This window comes from Pleurodeles waltl, chromosome 5, assembly GCF_031143425.1.
Source record: "Pleurodeles waltl isolate 20211129_DDA chromosome 5, aPleWal1.hap1.20221129, whole genome shotgun sequence".
Classification (NCBI taxonomy): Eukaryota; Metazoa; Chordata; class Amphibia; order Caudata; family Salamandridae; genus Pleurodeles; species Pleurodeles waltl.
Genome location: NC_090444.1, coordinates 432,049,102 through 432,073,605, shown reverse-complemented (window position 1 = coordinate 432,073,605; position 24,504 = coordinate 432,049,102).

Sequence of the window (24,504 nt, the reverse complement as noted above, 5' to 3'; positions counted from 1 at the left end):
GAGAGCGTCTGGTAGATTCTGAGTTGTCTTCTCCCAGAGAGCTGGGAAGGATAGCTTCCAAGTGGGTTAGGTCCAGGGTAACCCAGACCAAATCCCAAGGTGGAGGTGGCTCCAAGAAGGGTGCTCAAATTTCCCAGCAGGGAAAGGGGAATAGCACTAACAAGGGTAAAAAGACAGAGTCCTCACCAGGCCCCAGAAGAACTTCAAGAAGGGGGGGCCCCAAGACCCTTCCCAGACCAAACAGAGGGGGGTATCAGGGTAAGAACGGGGATTTCAAGAAGGCTGGGACATGCTTTGACTGTGGTCAGCCAGGGCATAAGAGAGGTGATTCAGTTTGCACCAGGAAGTCCCACACTGAGGGGCAGTCCAAGGGCATTGTTAGTGTTGGGTTGGGAGTAGCAGTGTGCTCTGGAGAGGCCAGAGATTACACTGAGGCTACCTTGGTTTCCCTGGGTGAGCTGGACATTGAATCCTTGCCTATCTTGCCTGTCTTACCTTCCAATTAAGAAAAGTACAGACAGCGGCCAAGAATCAGTGGGCACTGAGGTACAGGCTCTGAGGGATGGAGGTGCCAGTGTCACTATGGTGAAAGCCAAACTAGTTTCTGCAGACCAGAACATCCCTGGTGAGAATCACCATATTGCCAACACTGAAGTGAGACTAGGTCACTTCCAATGTCTTTGGTGAACCTAGAGTGGGGACAGAGTAACTGGCCCAAAGAAGGAGGCTGTGTCTCCTGCCATACCAGTACAGTGTCTGTTGACAAATGATTTGCTTCTGCCTGGGCAGAAGTTGAGAAGAGGGTCCATGCAGAAATGCTGGGTCTCCCTGGGTGGGTGCGGTGGTCCGACTGCCATGTTTTATCCCTGGCGGTCAGGCCATTGGGGAACTGCCAGCTCTGCCAGGATCAGGGATCTCAGAGGTCTGGCGGTAGGTGGTGGTCCTAATCCATGAAAAGGCTGGTGGAGAATGGGTGCAGGTGGCCCTGGGGGGGGGGCTCCACTGCCCATGCACTTGGTATGGGCAGCGCAGGGGGCCCCCTGCCCAGAACCATCGCTCTGTTAAGTTGCGAGGGTGCTGGTGCACCCTGCAGCTTACAACATTGCTGTTGGCTTTATTACGAGCTGGAGACAATGCTGTAGGCTGCTTCCCAGTAGACCAGCCGGTGGAAACTCTGGTTTCCGCCCGCTGACCTAGCAGGAAACTCCCAATGGGCCCCGTGAGGAGCTAGCTAGTATGGCAATAACCTCCCAGTCGAAAGTTTGGCACACGGTGCAAACTGTCCCCCAAACTCAGAATCAGTCCCAAAGTCAATAGAGCACCGACATGAAGTCTGCCTCGTCAAAGAGCATGGGAAAACCAGCTCAAATGCCATGTTATATAGCTTTTGAAACAGGGCAATCACACCACCAGTATGGTATGAAGCATACATATTGTAGATTGTTATTGATAAGTACCAAGCTTTACATAACACAAAAGCTACTATGCATCTGTAGAACACTGACTTAGGAAATCAAAGAATTTAACCATAAGGACAGAGTGAGAGAGATAAATGTCATGCTTATGAAAGTGGCATCAAGGAGACAAAGAGAAAACTTGATTCAAACGAGTGAAGATGTAAAGAGGAACGTGTGAGTTGGGAACGACAGTGAGCATGGGAGAATGACAGTGTGTACATGCAGTAAAAGGACAAGGCACATGAGCAAAATGTATGAATGAATAATAACATTTTATAAGTATAGTACATATAATAAAAATACAACAATAATAATAGTGGTGAACAAGTATAATGAAATCAGTAATGACATCATAACTATAACAATACTATAAATGGAAAAACAATTGTTGGATGAACACAATAATTTTATTGTGCAAACCAAAACAGTGATTTAACCTCCATTTAAATGAAACCTTTAAATGAAACATATAACACCAAAAATACATTGCCAAGCCAATCATTTGGTACATGTTCACTATTTTCCTCTGTCATTCACATCACTGTGTTCGCATCATCTAACATCAGACTACACATGTTTTGTCCTTGGGACCTTTTCAAGGCTTCATATTTAGTAATGTTTCTCAACATATATCATCAGATTGGAATCAAAGCAGATTCAGTCGGTAGCTCAATCATGTTCCCCTTTTGAATCAGCCTGTGACATAAGAAATTGATCAAGAAAACTTACAATGGTGAGGGAGTAATTTTTATCAACAAGCTGTGGGGCAAGTCAAAATTAGGCTACATGTAGCAATGGATCAATGCAGGGCTTTTAAGCTAATGGAAAACCCATCAGGCTTCAGGGAATGCAAATAACAGAACAGAGGTCTGCTGTTTCTCTCATGCTTCTATCCCTGCATTTACAGCCATTTGCAAGTTTTGTGACTTTGTGTGAAAGGGCATTTTGTAACTTACTAGTATATCAGTTGCAGTATAGAAAAAGTCAGGTCGCATACAGAAAACACAGAATGAATTGTGATGTGATTATATTACATCAGGTCCTGTGTCTCCTAAGCTTTGTAATACATTTCTTCAAATGCTTATTTGACCTTAAATGTGACAACAAATATACTTTCCTAAGCTTTTCCTAAGCCCGAACAACAACAGAAATCGTACAAAAAGCTTCCAGATCTTACCCTAACTAGAAATAGATATGAACCATATTTTATTTATTTCCATTGGCCTATATTTTTGTCATGCTTAAATATTGTCTCAGACAACAATTTATCGCTTGTTGCCTAGACTCCCTGCCACCCTGGAAGCCCGTAGAACTGATATGAATCATATGTTGTTATGGACAGCTTCTTGGATTTTCGTGAAATTCCTAACCACCCCATGTTTCAGTTTCATGTTGGTAAGTCTGTATTGTACCTCTCAAAGCTTGGTATCTAATTTATGCCAAGAGCCATGAAGCTCTTGCAAAGGTTCTTTTGGTTTCTCAATTTTTATACCTGTTTCATCCCTCACTTTTTTGTAAAATTGCTTAAACTACTGTCAGTGTCGAAAATGTTGACAATGTTGGTTTCGGTTACTGCTTTTACTTCTTCTTGTAATACTTTTGTCTTCTTTCCCATCCCTCTCCTATCTTCTTCCTACTCCTCTTCATCCTCATTGCTGGCCACCTCATTGTCACTTGGTGTTGGATTGGTGATTCTTTCATAGGAATATTGTGCTTATTCTGAAATGTCATGCTTGTGCTGTGGTGTCTGGACAAAATATGAAATAAAAAATATTGTGATACAAAAATATTGTGTCAAGAATATCAGGATGTCAAAAATATCCTTAACAGGAGTATCAAAAGTGGCAATATTGTGTTGCATTATTGTTAACACCAATGTAGAAAATATTGAGTTAGAAAATATTGTTGTACATAATATCAATATTAACTGTTTTCTGTGTATTTTATTGTAGTGTGTTTTTCTTTTACTTGTGTGTTTAGTAAGATCATTTATTAATTATGATTTTTAATGTATATTGTTAGTTGTATTCATGTTTAAAAATAATATGAATACATAATTTGTTTAGTTGCAGGATGTGTGGTTTATATGGGATGAGGGAGGGGAGACTTTTAAAGATTGTATTTTTTAATTTACATTTATTTCATGATATGCACATTAATACTGCAAAATGAATGCATTTATTGTGTTAAATAAAATTTTTTAAATAATAGTTTATAATTATTTTGAATGTTTCTAAAAATTATATTAGTTGTAACAAAGACATTTATTGTAAGTCTTTCTTACAAATAGAATTGTAGGAACTGTGAAATTTTAAATAAGGAATATTAATAATGTAAAATATTTGAAAAATATTTTTAAACAATTTAACATGGTTATTTTTTAAAAAACATTTTAAACATTTTTAATTGTTTTAATATTGAAAATGATAATATCATTATAAATAAAGTGATAGAAAATGTTTGCATTTTTATATTTATTTTAAACATTTTAGAAATCATATCTAATTAAATTATGAAAATATAATACATATGTATTGTGTATACATTTATATTTTGTTGTATATTTATATGGTATAGGTTCATTTATGGAAAATATATTATATTAAATGTTATGATTGAATGTTTAATAGATTTATTAATGGAATAAAGTCTGTTGTTTGGAATACATTTATTAGCATTTATTAATTTTAATAGAAAAATGTTCTATTATTTAATTTGAAAATTAGTTTCCTATTTATTTACTTTCATGGTTATAATTTTTCTAGCATAAATTGTTTTTTATTTTATATTTAAAGCTGTGGATATATTAGTAAATATTATTAAAAGATATTATTTTTTAACAGTGATGAATATATTATTTTATGTGGCATTTTTAATCATAAATATAACGTTTTTTAGTTTGGGTATTGTCTTTTTTAAAATAAGTGTTCCATTGATTTTGTAGATCAAGAGATATTTGTGAGTATGGAGCATTGATTGCGTATATAACATTTTTAGTATCCAGCATCTTGCATAAAATGTTTTAAATTGTAGTGAAAATAGTAAATGCCTCTCCTTTAGTGTCTAGCATAATTCATAACATGTTCTAGATTGTAGTGGAAATAGTAAGTGTTACTTACCACTTTCCATAAATTTCCATAAATTTGCTTAGATTGAAGAGGGAATAGGAAACATCACCCCTTTAGTTTCCAAAACCATCTCCAAATCTGATTAGATAAAAATCGGTAGAGTAAATGCCACCCTCCTTATTGTCCAACACCTTCACCAAATTGGTTTAGATTGAAGTGATAATAGTAAAACAAACTCCTTTAGTGTCCAACACCTGCTTTAAATTGGTTTATATTAGAGCAAGAATAGTAAATGTCACCTCTTTACTGTCCAACACTTTCTTCAAAATGGTATATGTTGGAGTGTGACTATTTAGTTTACCTGCTTTAGGGCGGAGGGAGTTACTCTGTCACAAATGTGACAGATGGGCTGTCCGTCGTATTACGATCCCATAATAGCCTGTGCAGATCGTAATAAAGCAGACGGGATATCTGTCACATTTGAGATGGAGTAACCTGTCTTCCAAACTCTAAATCAGGCCCTTAGTGTGAGGTGTTTTTTTAATTGTATTTTCATGTAGTAAGAGTAGTGTATGTAATTTAATTAGTATTGTTGGTGTTCAGAAAGATAATTAAAATGTAGTTAGTTGTATGTTTGTAATAAATAACATATTAATTTTATATTATCAAATAGTAAAGACGTGACATGTTTTTTTATTTTTATTTATTTATTCAATTTTTTAAAATATATTTTTATACATATATACTTCATCTAGCACCCATGTTTTTACCACTACTTTTTTGTAGTCTATTTGTGTCATTATTTGTCTATTTCCTGTGATTGAGGTTGTGGTAAGGTGCTGCTGTTCATCCAAAAAAGGAAGTTTTTTAATGGATTTGAGGGAGGGGAGATGAATGGGGAGGTCCAGAGATTAGTGATAGTGATAGTGTTGTTTTTTTTTTTTTTGTACATTTAGTTGTATCATTTGTAGTGTTTTTCACAGTGTGCAGGTTTGGATTTTCATACGTTGTTTAAGTAATGTATTGATACATTATGTTAGATTGTTTTATGTTACTTCCTTTGTGATGATTAAGGGTCTGATTACGACCTTGGTGGTCCGACTGTTGAACTGTGAATACAGTGGTCTGGAGGACGCAGCCAGGCTGGCAGAACAGTCAGTGCGGCGGCATTGGCTTCGGCTCTGAAATACAGCTGAGACATATACGCCAGCTGCGCTGACTGGTCTTCCAGCACAGTCGGAATGTGCAATGTTTATTATGGCAGACAGTGCACATTCTGACTATGCTGACAGGGTGTCCTCTGCACTGCCCATGACAGGGCATGGGGTGTGCAGGGGCCTCCCTGTGGCCTCCATCTTTGCCTTTCCGCCAGCCTTTATTTGGTGGCGTCCACGCCATGAAAAATGCTGGTGGAAAGGCAAGTCGTCATCAGTACGGTAGTGCCCACATCGGCCGATTCCTATACCTTAGAACAGAGGGGGCCGACCAGCACCCTTGGAATGAACACTGTCTGCAAACCAGACTGTGCACATTCTGGAGGTGCTGGACAGGGGGGCCCCTGTACTGCCCATGCCCACTCCCCTGTGGTTCCCAGCAAGAGCTTTCTGCCAGCCTTTTCATGGCAGTGTTCCCAAAAAGGCTGGCGGAAATTGGGGTTCTAATCAGCCAGGTAGCGCTGAGATCAGCACCGCACTAGCTGGTTACAACCCCGACCGCCGTCACCACATTGGGACTGATGTTCATGGCAGGGACCGCAGTCTTTAGGGGGGTCAGCCCCCGAAGGTTGTAATTTAGCTGTCAGGCTACCTGGAGTGTGGGGGTCCAACCACCACAGCGAGACTGGCGGTCTTAGGTCATTGATCCCAGCGGAGACGGCGGTACCCTGGCGGTCTGACAGCCAAAGTTGTAATGTGGCAGTTGGACTGCCACAGAAGCGGCGGTCCTGACCGCCACCACGAGGCTGGCGGTCTCAAGAACGTCAGCCTCGTAATGAGGCCCTATGTTGTACTTTACTGTGACTTTTGAAGGTTAGCACTTATTTTATATATGATTTTGGCTATTATTTAAAAACAATTTACTCCTTTGTTGTTTATAAAGTGTTTGACTTAGAATTGTAGCATGTTGTACATACTTTTGGTTTGTTTGGTAAGTTTAGGTGCAATTTGTGATACAGATTGTTCCATTCGTAGTTGTTGGTAGCTTTGTCCTTTTTTGTAAAGCTTCTATACATTTATAGAGTGTAGTTTGGGTTCTGCATACTGTGGATTGGAAGGCATTGTGCCATCTTGTGCCAAGGTGCTATTATAGCTTTTTCACCCGGGTATTTGAAATTTGGGTTCATGTCTGTGTGCGGAGGGGTGTAGTCTACCAACCCAAGTATGTTTGAAATAATCCATTAGAGGGATTAGTTTCTCTTTGTTTCATTGGTAGAAAGATTTTTTCCTGAGATTTGTAGTGGTAAGCTACTTCAGTGACATAGACATAGGTTAGTGCTATAATTTAGGGTCTCATTACGAGTTTTGTGGTCTGACCATCGACTGCCAGACTCATGGGGAGAAGACCACCGCAGGGCTGGGAGTCTCCTCCCTGGACCTATTGCAAGGTTTTCACTGGGCTTACAGGCAGAAACCTCTGAATCAGGAGGTTTGCGCTGGTCAGCCCAGTGGAAACCATGTGGCGGCATTGTCCTAGACTCCTCAGGGAGTCGAGGCCAATGCCGCTCCAGCACCCTCGGAATGCACACTGTCTGCATAGCCCGTACCGCTCTCTGCCATCCCACATGTCAACTAAACTCACCTGGGACCCCAGTGTCTTTATATGGCATGGGTAGTACAGGGACAGATTGCACTACAACTCCCATCAGGCACTGTTCCACCATTACAAAAACCAGAACAGTGTACTACAATTAAAATTGCCTTGCATGTTGAACTAACAAACAATTCAACCCACCTGAATGCTCCACAATGGTACAGTCTATGGCAATGACAGCAATGCTATGGGCATCTGCCTACACAATACCATCCAATACACGTCCACAGCCGCGTTCGCTGCTATACAAGCCTTTAAATCTCCATTCAAATAATGCAATGTACCCACCTGGGTGGCACTACATATAGGATGCTGGATATACTTAGCGTACACACATACATAGGCCCCGGTATAATGGTTATTCCTATACAGTTAGCCAACTCTGTTTCCATAGTACATTGTGCAGCTGTCAGTTGACTCAATAATGCCTAACTTGGAGATAACTTCAAAATGTAAAGTCATTTAGCAGAAAGATATGAGTCTATGCACAGACATCTAACCGCCAAGATACTCCAACATCTTGAAGCAAGGTGTAAGATATAGGAAATCACTGTTTACCTGATAGCTCCAACCCAGATTTGGAAGCAGGTGTCAATGTCATATCAGAGGAGGAGGTAAAGGCTTTGTGTGCATGTCTACCAGGCAAAGTCTGATATTACTTGTTGCATTACTCTCAGTAAGTGTGTGTTCCACTTCTCCTACAGGTAACCAAGCCATTGTGACAATGGAAAGGACACCAGAAACAGACATTTTCTCTCTGGATGAAGCCCTGAATTAGAAAATCACCCCTGGATGTGTGGACATTGAGCATGACTCTGGCCCATCTGGGATAACCTGTCAGTCAACAACTATCATCCTCATGCTGCCTACATTGACTCCTCTGAGCCCTGTTGCTTCTACATCTCAGGCAACCATTCACCCCCAATCCTGTGTTCCAAGGACAATGTCAACCATCATGTGCCCCCCAGTACAGATACCTGAGTCACCAGTTGTAAACCCTGACAGTGATGGACCTGGCACTGGTGGGAGTGGTCAAACATTACCAAGGGTACGGGCATGTGGGGATAGGATTTGTGGGAGGGATGGTGTGGGCCCGAGAATGGAGGCTCCTAGGGATACAACTGGCCAGGACACCATCTCCCAAGTCTTGGGAGCTTACCAACAATCCCAAGGCGTGATGGACCAGGTACTTAGCATGATGGGGGAGATCATGCAGCTGCAGATGGACAACCACCAGGAAGTGATGCAGCAGTGGGAGGCCCAAAATGCCCATTTGGCTTCCATTGCAGAGGTGCTGAAAGGCATAACTACCACCCTGAGTAGGTTATGTCCACAACAGCTGCCCCCTTCTAGCTTGCAATCTGACATCTGCCCCTTCAACATCTGTGGTAAACAGTTGATTGAAGGCCCTGCCAGGTGAAGGACATGCCTCAGGCACTACTGCCTCTGTAGCTGACAAACTCCCCCTGCAAAGGTGGACGTCCACCTAAACGTCCAGGAGGAGAAAATGACAAGACTTCAACCACTGCCAGGAAGTGAACCTCTACTGATTGGTTCCCCTTGTGTGTCACTGATAAACCCTGTTGACTGTCCTACAACCAATCTCCATTTTCCAATGGTACAAGAACACTGGACCTGGGACTCCAAATGTTGTAGTAGCTACCCTGATGATTTCATCCACTATGACTGAACCCTTCACTGTTTATATTCATTTGATTTGATCCAATTCTCACATATGAATGTGAACGCCTTAATAAACACTACTAAACCACAGATCATGCATGAGATTCATTTTTCAGCTATATGTAACTGTTAACTGTAATACCTCCAGCACATAAAAGATATACACAAATGAACCAACTACGTACAGTCCCATCACTCATGTACTGTATAACCAGGGTACAGTTTGCATTTGATGACATTGATGGACAAACATCTATTCACATTTCATTGCACTTTCCTACAAATAGGTTGAGAAAATCCCAATGATCACACAGTGAAGTGCTGCTGCTCACTTTAGTGATAGATGTGAATTACTAGCACCCCACAGACCACTGAAGTTAGGGACACATCAGTCTTTCACTATCCAAATAGGCAACCAGCTTGCTTCAATGTATCATCAGCTAAAGCTTTATCAAATACTCATTCCATACCTCCCACAGGACCATACCCCATGATACAAACAGAGGTCTGTACAAATGACCCATGTCATGGTACCTTCAATTTACAATGGTCATGTATCAGTAGGCATGCTACTCTCCTATGCCAGTCTTGATACACATGCACAGTGGCCTGAAAAGAGGAAACACAGTGACAGCTACGTACAAATAAGGTATTGTCAAAATCAAGCCATTAACAAGGTTAAGGTTATGGATTGCACAGGATTACATTAACCAGATCTATAAGATCAAACACATGGCACCATTGGCCCCACCTTCCATGGCAAACAGATCTATAATGCGGAATGGGACACTACCATCCCACTGCCCTGTCAGTCTGGGCATCAAACTCACACACCACAAATCTCATGCCTGACAGTGCCTGGCTCAATCCATGTTCATTTCACATGTCAGTCTTCAAATCCCACCTGCCTGTGACACTGTCAGATCTTGCCAAATGAGGATGACCTTGTAAAGTAATCTGCAAAATAAAAATGTCATACATAAGGTATAGGCAGGAATTATTTGTAAAACATCATGCAGTTATGTCATATATACAATGGTAACTCTGATTGTGCACTTCTACAAATTTAGACTATGATGATTCAAAAGCTGCACACTACTCCATGTAGTATTCTGCATGCACATCTGAGTTATGTGCTTTGAAGCTACTTATGACCTGTCTGATGGTCATACTAAGACCCTTATCAAGCATCCTTAGCCCTTCCCAGTATTCCACTGAGTTAGCCAAATTACATGAAATCACATACCTACAGTCAGGTGAAGTCCTGATTGATGAGATCTCCCCGGATGTCTCCAGCTTCATCCTCATCACAGTCATCCTCACTTGGCAAATCTGCATTCTCACCCGCTGGAACTGCTGGCTCCCCCTCATCTGGTATAAATGGGATTTGACATTCAGGGCAAGGTTGTGGAGCATGCAGCAGGCAACAATAATTTTACATACTTTGGTGGGTGAGTAGAGGAGGGCTCCACCAGGCTTATCTATGCTACGGAATCTTACCTTCAGGACACCAAAAGTCCGCTCCACTACATGCCTTATCCTTCGGTGGGCCTCATTGAAGTGGACTTCCCCTGGCATGGTTGGGTACCTCACAGGTGTCAACAACCAAGGATGGTTTGGGTAGCCAGAGTCCCCAGTAAGGAATAGTTGCAAAAATACAAACATAAATCTTGGGCATCCTAACATTTGGTAGCCGATAACAGTTGCAGACACACATGACATATATGTCTTACCAACCAGTCAGGCCCTCTCTTTGTACTGTCATGTCATCAGCAGTGGGATATTGCTGTTCCGCATGATGAAGGTATCATGGACTGACCCTGGGTACCTTGCACAAACGTGTGAAATGTAGAAGCCAGTCAAACAGACTACTTGGACATTAATGGAGTGGAAGTTTTTCCTGTTCCTATACACATGTTCATTGCCATTTGGGGGAAACCAAGGCTACATGGGTGCCATCAATGGCTCCCATCACATGTGGGATGTGTGTTAAAGCATAAAAAGCAGCTTTCACATGGGCCAAATCTTCACATTGGGGGAAATCTGATGTAGCTGTCCAGGTGTTCCAACAATGCAGACAGTACCGCCTTCAAAACCAGACTGAACATGGGCTGAGACATCCCTGGAGTTAGTGACACAATAGTTTGAAAGGAGCCTGTGGCCAGGAAATTGCAGCACTGACATGACTTGTACAATGGGTGGTATGCTATAGGAATTGTGAACGGCAGGCATCAGATCTGGCTCCAAATGACGACATAGATCCGAGATTGTATGCCTATCCAGGCAGTAGATTTGGATGAAATGTCGATTCAACATGGTCTGCAGGTCTGCTAGTGGACGGTATACTGAAGATTCTCTTCCTCTTCTCATGCCAGGGTAACTATGTGAAATAAAACCGGGATATACGTGTATCACTGAAACTGTCCATTGTAAGTATTAAATTAAATGTGTCACAAACATGCCATATGAAAATGTAGAAACATTGTACACAGCACATTCTTTGGCGAATAATGGATTATTACTGCAATCACATTCCCTTCCCTCAATCATGATTTAGAAATGGATACCACAAAAAAATCTCTGTGATTATGACATTCTTACCATGTTTCACATTTATAAGACATAAATACCATATTTCAGATTTGCCATTAGTGTGCTGATGATGCCACTAAAGTCACATTACTTCATTACTTATAACTCACAAGTTTTACAACCTGTACATTAATCCTGCATATTCCTACATGCTTGCCTGAAGCCTGCAGTGAACACATTGTCGTAGACATGTTTCACAGCTGGTGACAGAATTTTGATTTAACTGTACCAATCATCTATGAGCCTTAAAATGGCCTTAGGGAATGACCTAACTCCGTTGGTGGAAGTCGGCTACACCGTGGTGGACATTGCCATTGGAACTCATTGCTGCCTTTAGCTGTCTTGCACCAATGGTGATGTCCGCTGGTGGTGATGGTGTCTTAGGTGGCGGACATGACCGCCATCTCATACTTCAGCTCTCACTTGACTTGTGACACTGCTGCACTGCTGTCAGCAAGACCTACATGACCTGAGCTGCTGTGTACTGCCTCTGGGAGTAATCATGCCACGTCCTACAGGTGATACAGCTCATGCCTTCTCCTGGAGGTGCTTGATAAGCTGGTGGAGGAGGTCCTACCCCTTTTGAACAGCTCTATGGTGCACCTTAAGAACAGGGATGTGTACCATGTGCACATATGTATATTTGCTCATCAATCCTTTGTTATGACAAACAATGGTTGATGGGTAAAGTTTCTGATGATGTCCAGGAAATGTGGAAGAATGAAGGATTGTGGTTATATGTGTGGGTAGATGGGCATGTGCATATGTTTTCTTTTACGTTTTGAGTCCTGAGACATTGTAGAGAGTGTGATATAAGTTTCCCGACCCACCTACTGACTGTGATACATAATCACTGAAGGTTTGTATGACAACCTTTGCTAGGAATACCATGTTTACAGATATGCTTGTGGTCTGGCTGAATGTAACAAGCTGACACCTGGTGCTGGATATGCATGTTGTATGCCTGTTTCAACATCACACGTGGCCTGACTGCATATGGTCATCTGTCATTGAAGGGGATGTTAAAGGCAGTCTGTGTATGGCTAGTTGCACTAACTTGTTTTTCACCCTGCTTGTATGGTGCATGTGGATGTGACATTCTCTTCTTGTCTGTGTCATCCATGCAGGTCAATGCCCATCAGAAGAAGGGGACCTGGCGTGCCATCACCAAGAAAGTCCACAGCCGGTGGAGCGCCCACTGTGGGAAGAGGTGGGAGGACCAGAGACGCTGGACCCGGAAGACAGCAGAGGCCAAGCTGGGGATGTCCTCTGAAGAAGGACGGGGTGCTGTTGGACCTTGACCCCCCCCCACACCCCCCTATGGCCTTATATTGGCGGTGGTCTACCTGGAGTTGGATGGGCATTTGAGGGCAGCACAGAAGCCACAAGGGGGTAATTACAGCTAAACACAATTTCACCCCTTTACCAGGTTAGTGTCTTATGTGACAGATTGTTAACTTTCATTATGTGGTAAGTGCAAAGGGTCAAAGATCTCCAGTCAACACATAGATGTACAATCCCCAATAATGGTACACAGGCTTTCACATTCTAATGTGTATAGGGACATATTACTCACCTATGTTGTCCACTTTGTACAAAAGCATATGATGATGCACATGTGAAAGTGTCATATGTGTACCACTATACAGTTTTTCATACCCTGGTGGTTGTTCATTCACACCTATAGGCCTGTACTCCCAATATCATGGTGGTAAGTTGTCCTGGTCCTTTCTTTTTGTCTATAGCAATGCCCCTTGATCCATGTCTATGTGCAACATTGAGCCTATCAATTTGAAGTCATTCCTACATTTCAAAAGGTTTCTTAGGAGTGACAGCATCATGTGAGGCTGTGATGTCCATCAGACATTTCACATGACATTCTTGCTTAACTTATTCAGACCTGTTACATGGTGACCCCCCTTGGTAAGAGAGGGATGCATGTAGACCTTTGTAATGTCTCCTCTGAGTGAACAACCTACATGCTGGGAACTATGGAGATTTTGCTAGACTCCTCTTGGATCACATACATTGTTGTCAGGGCTATAAATGTTAGTACCATGTTCATGTTTAGTAGGTGGTAAGTGGCTGCACAGCATTTTCCTTAGCCATACTGTTGTAAGCATGATAAACTGAACAAGATATCTCATTCACAGTTACAATCTTATTAGTTTGTTGCCATCATCATGTGTAAATTTAAAGATTCTGTCATGATTCCACATTGTAAAGAGTTATATGCATACTTTCTGCTGCTATTCAGGAGACATTTACTGAGTCCTGGCTATATGGCAAACTATTGTTTGCACTGACACCAATGTGGTGCAGGTGTGATTATTCATATACACATGTGAGTGGCATGGTATGTGTATTCAGGCATTTGGCTTGCATCATTGTGGGTATACCTGTCATGGTAGTATCAGATGTGGTTTGTCTCTCAGATGTTTTCACAGACGGATGTAATGCTATTCATGTCTGATGTGTGGATAGTGATGTTGCTATTGATGGAATAATTGCATGATTAGTTAATTCTGATTGTCACCTTCATGCACATGACAGTGGTCCATTGACTGGAAATGAAATATATACTACCTGTTGTTGTGTATGAGTAAATGCTCTGAGCTTATTAGGCCCTTATATGACTGATATACTTTGTTTTCAGGAGGACAATGACTTAGATGCCTTGGTCAACAATGCATTTACAATCCATTCATACATCACTATTGGTACATGTGTAAGTGGCATGTGTTAGACTCTTTCATCTAAAAATGTCAAGTGTGCCAATTAGAGGAAGTGCAACATTGCATATATCCATTGTGCATGCTGTTAACTATGTGCCATGAAGTGGGTATGACTTGTGTACACTAGCTGCCATGAGTTTACTATATATTATGTTTCATTGGCTGGTAAATGATATCACTTAATTGTTAGTATGTGTTGAGTTTGTGTATTTGAATTGTGGAAATCAACATCACATTTCTAAATTATAGCTCAATTGTTGCTTGACTATGTTGCAGTGGATAGGGATCCTGTATTATGTGGCAAAGCCACCTTGTCATGGAATGGTCAGTGTGAAAGATTTACTGATATCATGGTATTGTAGGTGTGAGATAGGGGCTTAGCTGGTGTGTAATGATATTTGTATTGAGAGATCTACAATGCATCTTGTTGTGACATTATGTTGGCACTTAACTGGTACTGTGTGGGAGTGTTGGTCAACTGGATGTAATGTTACTGATGTGTAAAGTGCGATGGAAGCGTTATGTAGGGAATGTGATGACCATACCTCACTTTCTGTTTTGCAGCATCAGCATCAGCATCGGCAGGCAAAGGAGACGGGGCACAGTCAAGTGGGGAAGCTTCTGGCCACAGGACGTCCAGTCATGAGAACACCAACACCGAGGGACCCAGTGGCCCGGAGGGCAAGGGGAGTGAGACGAGGTAGACTGGATCCAGTACATCATCATCAGAATCCTCCTCCAGTGGCCATTCCCTAGCATGGGCGGACCAATCTGGGACCACCTCAGCACCATATCTGTCCACCACCACCTTTCTATCACAGCCCCCTGTAGCTACCCACCCTGTTGGCCATACCCGCCCATCCTATAGGGTGGGTGTCTCCTTTGCCACAGGAACCCCTGCCCCAGCCTCTGTTAGCCCTGCTGACCTCAGTGAGGAGGCTTTTGACCTCTTGAGGTCCACTATTTTTATCCTACACTGCTTACAGTTCTTGAGAACTTTAAAGAACGTAATAGAATTTTATCCTGTGTGTTTTACTGTCATGCTTGCTCATGGGGGGTTAATGGGTCAGTTAGAGCCATGTCTTCTATTTCTATTGATGCCATTTTAGGTGTACTGGTGGGGTGGGGATTGAGTGGGGTGTGAGCAGACCGGTCACTTTTGTTGTGGGCACGCCGCCGTACCTCCTCATGTACTGACAGACGGTATTTGAGCCGGTTAGGCCGTGAACGCACAACGGGTGAGAACGCTGTTGCGCATTTTACTATTTACTATTCTTATCCTTCTTAGCACTGTTTAAGAAAATGTACACTGCTTACAGTTCTTGAGAACTTTAGAGAACATTATACAATTTTAGCTTGCGTGTTTTACTTTTGTGCTTGCTCATGGGGAGTTAATGGGCCAGATAGAGCCCTGTCTTCTATTTCCATTGCTGCCATTTTAGGTGTACTGGTGGGGTGGGGACTGAGTGGGGAGTGAGCGGACCAGCCTCTTTCATTGTGGGCAAGCCCACTACCTCCTCATGTACCGACAGACGGCATTTAAGCTGGTCAGGCCGTAGATGCACAGTGGGTGAGAACGCTGTTACACATTTTAGTATTTACTATTTTTATCCTTTTGACCACTGTTACACTGCTTACAGTTCTTGAGAACTTTAGAGAACGTTATAGAATATTAACCTGTGTGTTTTACTGTTGTGCTTGCTCATGGGGGGGTTAATGGGCCAGTTAGAGCCCTGTCTTCTATTTCTATTGCCGCCATTTTAGGTGTACTAGTGGGGACTGAGTGGGGAGTGTGCAGACCAGCCTCTTTCGTTGCGGGCACACCCCCTACTTCCTCATGTACTGACAGAAGGCATTTAAGCGCGTTGGCCTGCAGACGCGCAGCGGGCACGCTTAAGGCAAGCCCGTCTATGCCCGTCCGTACCTGACCGGATCCAGGGGTGCTGCCAGTGGAAAGGGACACCCCCTGTGTACAATACACAAGGGAACAACTCATTAACTTTCTCTCTACAACCGCCTGCGAGACACATGGTGTGTTCCCTCTTCCCCCAATAAAGGGTGGGTCCTCGAGATGCTGGTGTTGTGCCTGGAGCCCCTGGGAAAAGATCTACATGTGCCCCTTATTTAGTCCTAAGGAATCTACCTTGGGAGTATCCTCCCAGTTAAAACTGCCAAACTCCCAGACACCCTTAGATGTGGGCTATTGAACGCCCACTCTATAATTAAACACAGTCTCTAGATATGAGAAACCATTTTGGATCTTGGGCTTGACTGCCCGCTCCTTAATTAAACACAGTCTCGAGATATGAGAAACCGTTTTGGATCTTGGGCTTGACTGTCTCTTCCTGGCAGAAACCTGGGATAGAGAGGACTCTGATCCCGATTTTGTCACTGCTCTTTCCGTGGGATATGGAGTGGAAAGACAAGATAGACAATACAAGAGGGGCGGAGGATTGGCAGCTATATTTAAAGATAGACCCTGTTGTACTTTTGACCCCCTAGAAACACCCCCCAGATATTTGAATCCTATTTTAAACTAAAACAAGGATATCTGATAAGGCTGGAAGGACTCCTAGTCTACCGCCCACCATGTCCCAAGAAGACTTTCCTAGAAAACTGGTCTCAAATTACTGAGCCCCTCATCTCGCTCGAACGGTGTTTGATACTTGGAGATTTTAACTTCCACCTGCAGGATAGAGAGGATAAGGACACTCTTTCCCTTCTGGAGTTCATATCCTGTTTTGGCTGTAGTCAATTGGTCACCTCGAGCACACACATGGTAGGTCATGTACTGGATGGGGTGTTCTCCGTACAGGAACTGGCCACAGTGGGCAATAGTCAGCAGATAGAATGGTCGGTTCATTGTCTGATCCCCTTCAGAATTATACATAGAAGTTGTCCGCACCCCAAGAACAACTCTAATATTTTGAGTCGTAATTGGGGGTGAGTCAAAAAGGAAGACTTGCGTCTGGCCTTACTGAGGAGTCAGGAGAGGTTTGAAGGGGGACAGGGTTCTTGGGAACAGAACTTTGACTCCTGTATAAGGGAAGCCATTGAGGAAATTGCACCACTGAGGGAGATTAAAATAAAGACAGAGAAAAAAGTATCAGCCCCCTGGTACATGGATGATCTCAAGGCTCTTCAAAGGCAATGTAGGTAACAAAGAAAACGGAAATTAGATTCTGGGCAGTTCGAAAAAGCAAAGCTTAGGAAGCTTTGGAGAACTTACAAAGGGGCCATTGTAACTGCCAAATCATGTTTTTATTCCCAGAAAATCAGATGTGCTTCCAACACCCCTAAAGAATTATTTAAAGTGGTTCTCCCCCAAGCATAGATCAGGGGACCTTTTGCCCCCAGCACCCGAGATGAAACTGATGGAGGCCCTATACTGACAAAATTTGCTCCTCTAGGTTCCGGGAAAATTAATTCCCTTCTAGCTAGAATTCACTCGGGGTCCTTCAAAGACCCCTACCTGCCAAGAGTCCCTAAATTAGTAAGCAACTGTATTGCTGTGCCACTGGAGACAATTTTTGCAAAAGTTCTGGACTCAGGGGTGTTTCCACCCACTTGGAAAGAAAAAATAATCATACCCATTAAGAAAAAACCTGTAGGCAAAGCAGACGATCTTAAAAACCTACTCCCCATTGCCCTTCTGCATATGCTTACAAGAATTCTGGAAAAACATATCAACCAAGATCTGGCCACCTTCTTGCTTAATCACAACTGTTTGATTGCCCCCCAGCATGGGTTCCGGAAAACCCACATCACGGAATCCACTCTAATCGCCACCAATGGTTCGGAGGCAGGTTGACCAGGGAGGCAGTGCCATCCAGATACTACTGAACCTGTTGGCGGCATTCAATACTATCTCTCCCCAAATTTTGCTACACCGCCTACATCAAGCAGGACTGAGGGCTCCGACTAGGAGTCTCCTGGAGACTTTTCTCCAAAACAGGACAATGACAGCTGTGGCGGCTACAGCTCAACCCCCTTTCAGGTTTCCTGTTGAGTCCCTCGGGATTGTCATTTAGCCCCACCCTCTTTAATTTGTACATGACTCCTCTAGCTAAAAGCATCCAATCTTTTAACTTCCAGGTGTCTTCATATGCTGATGACACCCAAATTATTGTCAATATTCATGACAATCTACAGATTTCGGCAGACAGATTTCAATCCTGCATGAAACAAATCAGCAATTGGATGAACCATAATTGGTTGAAGATGAACGGGGATAAAACGAAGGTCATTATCTTTGGGGCAAACGCCTCCATTTGGAATCATAGCTGGTGGCCTGAGATCTGTGGGACCTTTCCCAATCCTATTTCTGAAGCCAGGAACCTCTGGGTCATCTGCGATTCAGATGTGACTTTTAATTCACAGATAAATAGATTTGCCAATACCTGTCTTTGGATAACTTGAATTCTAAAAAACGTTCTGCCATTTATTCCTCCAGACCTCAGAGCGACAGTGGTGCTGACCCTCATATTCTCTGGACTGGACTACTGTAATGCCCTTTATTTAAATAAAAACCAATCATCCCTTCACAAGTTGCAGGTAATACAGAATGGTGCCGCTCGACTAGTGCTTGGGCTGCCGAAATTCTCCTCTATTACAGAAGGTCTGAAGAAACTGCTCTGGCTTCCCATCAGATAACGCATTACCTTCAGGACACTGTGCCTGACTCATAAGGCCCTCCACTCTCAAGGATCAGGATACCTACAATCGGCCATTAATTGGTACACTCCCAACCGTCCTTTAAGATTGGCTGGGCTTAGGCTGGTCCAGACAGGAAGAAGTAAAAAAGCTAAATTGGGAGACAAAGCCTTCTCATTGACAGCTACCATGGCTCTGGAACTCGCTCCCTCCAACAATTAGAGAGATATTGGGGGTCATTCTGACCCCCGGCGGTCTTGCCAGGGTCGGCGGGAGCACCGCCAACAGGCCGGCGGTGCTCCCAAGGGCATTCCGACCGCGGCGGTAAAGCCGCGGTCGGACCGGCAACACTGGCGGTCTCCCGCCAGTGTACCGCCGCCCTTTTGAATCCTCCAAGGCGGCGCAGCTAGCTGCGCCGCCGAGGGGATTCCGACCACCCCTACCGCCATCCAGTTCCCGGCGGTCCGCCCGCCGGGAACCGGATGGCGGTAGGGGGGGTCGCGGGGCCCCTGGGGGCCCCTGCAGTGCCCATGCCACTGGCATGGGCACTGCAGGGGCCCCCGTAAGAGGGCCCCTACAAGTATTTCACTGTCTGCTTGGCAGATAGTGAAATACGCGACGGGTGCAACAGCACCCGTCGCACCTTCCCACTCTGCCGGCTCGATTACGAGCCGGCATCCTCGTGGGAAGGGAGTTTTTCCCTGGGCTGGCGGGCGGTCTTTTGGCGACCGCCCGCCAGCCCAGGGAAAAACTTAGAATACCCTCCGCGGTCTACTGACCGCGGTGCGGTATTTCAGAGGGGGGAACTCTGGCGGGCGGCCTCCGCCGCCCGCCAGAGTTAGAATGACCCCCATTGTCTCTCCTGCCATTTCAAAAGCATCCCAAGACTTGCCCGTTCGCATTATAGGTGGCTGCTTTGCTTCAGCCTTCTCACCTGCTCAGCGCTTCAATACCCCTGGTCTGAATGCACTTTTACAAATAACCAAAACGATAAAAAATACATATACATCTCTGTGGGTCAGCTGACCATCGTGAATGCCATCTAGGGACTGACAACTCAGATGCAACAGAGTAATGAGTTCCTGGAGGGCATTCATGGTGCACTGGCTGGCCTACAGAGATCTTTTCAGGCTCTAGCCTCCACACTGACGGCAGCCAGTCATCGTTTGACTTCCAACCCCCCTCCACCTTCCTCTTCCCAAACCGAATCCCCCTTCCTCAACCCCAGTCAAAGCAGTCTAACAGACAGGCATGCATCCACCTAAACATCCAAGGATACCGCAGACACACATAAGCATCACAGGACACACCACTGGCATACATATAAACAACATCCACCTGCATACACCGCAACAGTCACAGCTTGCCCTGACACCCCTGTCTGGCTGACATTGGTTGTGTGCCAGTATGTGTGTGTGTGTGTGTGTGTGGTGTGATTCTTATGCTTCCTGTATTGTTTGAGCAGTATGTGAAGGTGTTTGCAGTGTTTTTGTCCTCCAGGGACAGGGTGTGTGTTGTGTGATGGGTATGTGTATGTTGCTGACATGGTGTTATCATGGTATTGTGTTGTGTTTGTGTTGACATGTGTTTGTTCTTATAGTGTGTGGCTTTGTGTGCTGTGAATGTGTGAATCTGCGTGTATTGTGCATGGTATGATAGGTACGATGTGCTGTGTGTGTGATGTGTGTGCCAATTGCTAAGTCGCATGATGGTGTAATTGTGTGTGTTTGTTCCCAGTTGGTTGTACATTGTGTTGTATGTGTGATGAGTCCCTGGTCAGTGTTGGTTGTGAGTGCTTGACAATGTGTTTATGATTGTGCAGTTGTGGTCTAGTTGTGATGTATTGGTATGTTGTATGGGATTGTGTGAGGCTGGGCCTGTGCTATGATGCTGTGCGCAACTGTGTGTTTTTGACTTATGGTGTGTGTGCAGTATGCATGCTGTGTATGTGTGGGTATCTTTGTTGCTGTATGTGTGTGTGTCACTAGTTTGTTACATGTGAGTATGGCCCTCACACCTCAATCCCTATGGTGTGTTATGTGAGTATACCAAATTTGCCAATGTACAAATATAACAGGTGAGTGTGTGTATATGGTTGCTGTCGTTGTGGGCGGCGGAGATTCTGTTGCCTTTCGGCGAGCAGCGGGATGACATCTAGTTGTGGTTCCATGGCAGCTCCGGATGAGTATGGCTTCCTGGAGGTGAGTATCTCTTTTTATATAGTTTGTTTCCGCCTTTCTGTGGTGGTCTGACCGTGGCGGAAATGTTGGTGGTGTGCAACCTTCTAATGAGTCCGACTGAAACATGGTCTCTGCCGGATTGTTGGTGGCTCTAATCGTCTGCAGCGGTCTGACCGCACTGGCGTTGCCGGCAATGCTGTGCCTGTTTTCCATTAGCATCACCGTCAAACTCATAATTTAGCAGTCCTCTCCACCAGCCTGTTGGTGGTCTGACCCCCACCGCCTACATAGCACTCAGAGGACCGTCAAACTCGTAATGAGCCCCTATGTGTAATTTTTAAGTGTCATGGTATTTCTACATCTTGGTATTTAAGGGCAGGAGGAGTATTGCCGGTGGCTTTTTAGGTTTGTGCAATTATAGTTTTAAATTGGGTATAGGTGGTAGTTGGCCTGTGATGTGTTTAGAGACATTAGGGAACATATCTTTTAGGATTTTGGTTGTGCGCTCATGGGAGCTAGTGCGTGCTTCTTTTATTTCCTGAAATACCTCCCTTACTTTTATTTCTGTTACATTTGGGGGATGTTAGTATTCACTTACATTAATTACAACATCACCTTTTGTAATGGCTCTCCTATAGCATACATTGGAATGATATTTGGTACATTTCCAATTCACATTTTCCATCAATGTACTTTCTTTGTTGTAGATGTAGCCCATGTGACTTGGCAATTGCTTTCCTTTCTGGAATGTTATATATTTGGCTCCTTTTTTCACTGTCTGAAAGTATTGTAGTAATTTACATAATTACAATTTAAAAATGTTTATAAGGTTGTTATTTGCATCTAAAATTATACTACTACTTTCATTATTTGTACTTACATTATGTTCTTGTTAGATAATTCACACTTTTTAGATTTCTTTAAGCTTTTCTGTTGGGGTTGTCGTAATGTGGAGCAGGTTTGTTCTTTTCTGTTGGAAGAAAAAAGAGCTTTAGTTTAATTTTTAAATGTTTGTTGGTAGCTTATGGAGGTTGAGGTTGTTAGATTGTATTATATTCATTTTTACAGTGAGTTTCTATTTAATAATAATTTATATATACTTATGTCTTTTTTCTGATTTGTGATTGATGCTGTTTTTTAGCAGGTTAGCACTTTTCTTAGATATAGTATTTTCGTTTAGCAAGTACTATTTTAAATATTTAATTTTAATTACAAGTATGTTGTAGTTTAAGTATAAGTTTTACTTTCTTTGCAAGGTAATTGTCGAGATGTATGTTATTCTCTTTTAAGTCTGATCGGAGAATCCAGCAGAGTTTCCCCGTCTTGAAGCTTTTATCATTTTTGACCCACTGAGTTGATACAATTTGTGTGCCTTTAATGTTGTTGATGTAATTGTTTATGTGATTATAGTTTGATTTTATTGGTTAGTTTAGTTTTAGTTTGAATTGTTTTTATCAGGTATGTCCTTTTGTGTTAAACAGTAATACGTATTTCATTTACAATGGTTAGTATGTAGTTCAATAGTTTTGAATATCATTATATTACCTACTGGCATCGCCAGTAGTTTGTAATAGTTAAGACCATGTTTCCATAGGACAAGCATTTTTTGACTTGCCTATATCTTTGACATCTTTTAATGAATCTTCACAAAAATTTCCAAAGAAAGTGTGCCGGTGTTCTTGTTGCACATGGAAAGTTTCAGGGTGATTCGTCAAGTGGGGGCCAAGAAAAAAGGAGAGTCAGAAAAAGTGTTTTTCCCAGTTTAATTCTCATAGGGGTTTTGAACATGTCTACAGCCTGAACCACTGCACCGAATTACAACACACTTGGCAGAAAGATAGCCTTTGGTCTGCAGATCATGCTTTTTCTTATTTGGTGTAAATTTGTTCAATAGTTTTTGATATATTAAAGGAAAACCAAATTTGTATATCTGGGCGGAGCCTAAGCACAGATCTAATGGAGAGATCTGATTGGCTGTCACCACTTTAACCAGGAAGTTCTGGCAGCCATCTTGGGACCAATATACATGATGTCACTCTTTTGAAATGCATCGTAGTGAAGGCAGGTTTTGAGAGTTACCTAAGAATAACACATAAAAGGTAATAACAAACGTTTGTTACAATATAAATCCTTTGTTGATTGTACCACACTAGGAATTGAGGTGTGTTCTAATGTAATTTTACCTTGCTGGGATTTCATGAATCATGTTTGAGAGAAAACTGTTTTTTCATGATTTTCCCATAGAAGTGATGGAAGGTGCTCCAGAAGCTAAAATGAGAGCATATTTTCTCTAAGTAAACACTGTTTTTCTCAGCCATATGAGAATGAAGTTTGATATTCTCAGTAAAACATATACTTCCAACGGTAACAGTATGTCAGTTGATTCCCTTGTGTTCTATTGCAGTCTCCCAGAGTGTTCTAAAGAACAACTAGAGCACTAACAGTCTTACTTATGGCAAAAGTGTCGCACACCTGAAGCCATCTTTATTGAATCAAACTGGTAAAACTCAAAACATTTAATTTAGAAAGGAACAAAGGGGTTCATTTTGTAGTAGAAAGTATGGTTAGTGCTGTAGGGGAAACAGCCTTTACAACGAAGGCTGAACCCTGCATGCCATTACTTCGCAGGCTTAACCACGTATACAACATAACCACGCACGTCTTTACAACAAATATGCCTTTACCATGCATGCCATTACAACAAATTTTATTGTCAAAGAATGAATGGTAAAGGTATATATTTGTTGGAAAGGTTTTAGAGGTAAATATTAAGTATATAAAAATATATATAAACATTTTTAGGGTTTAGGGTGGGTATGGGTTTTTGAGCAGTAAATTAGGGTTTAGGGTGGGTATGGATTTTTGGGTTGCAAGGGTCATTTTTGAATTTAGGGTAGGTATGGATTTTTGGGTTGCAAGGGAATTTTTATGGTTTAGTGTGGGTATGGGTTTTTGGATGGCAAGGCTTTTTTTAATGGTTTAGGGTGGGTATGGGTTTTGGGTGGCAAGTGTCATTTTAGGGTTTAGGGTGGGAATGGGTTTCTGGGTGGCAATGGAATTTTTAGGGTTTAGAGTGGGTATGGGTTTTTGGGTGACATGGGTAATTTTAGGGTTTAGGGTGGGTATGGGCTTTTGGGTGACAATGATAATTTTGTGGTTTAGGGTGGGTATGGGGTTTTGAGTGGCAAGTGTAATTTTAGGATTTAGGGTGGGTATGGGATTTTGAGTGGCAAACATAATATAAGAGTGTAGGATGGGCGTAGGTTTTGGGTGGCAAGGGTAATTTTAGGGTTCAGGTGGGAATGGTTTTTTGGGTGGCAAAGGAATT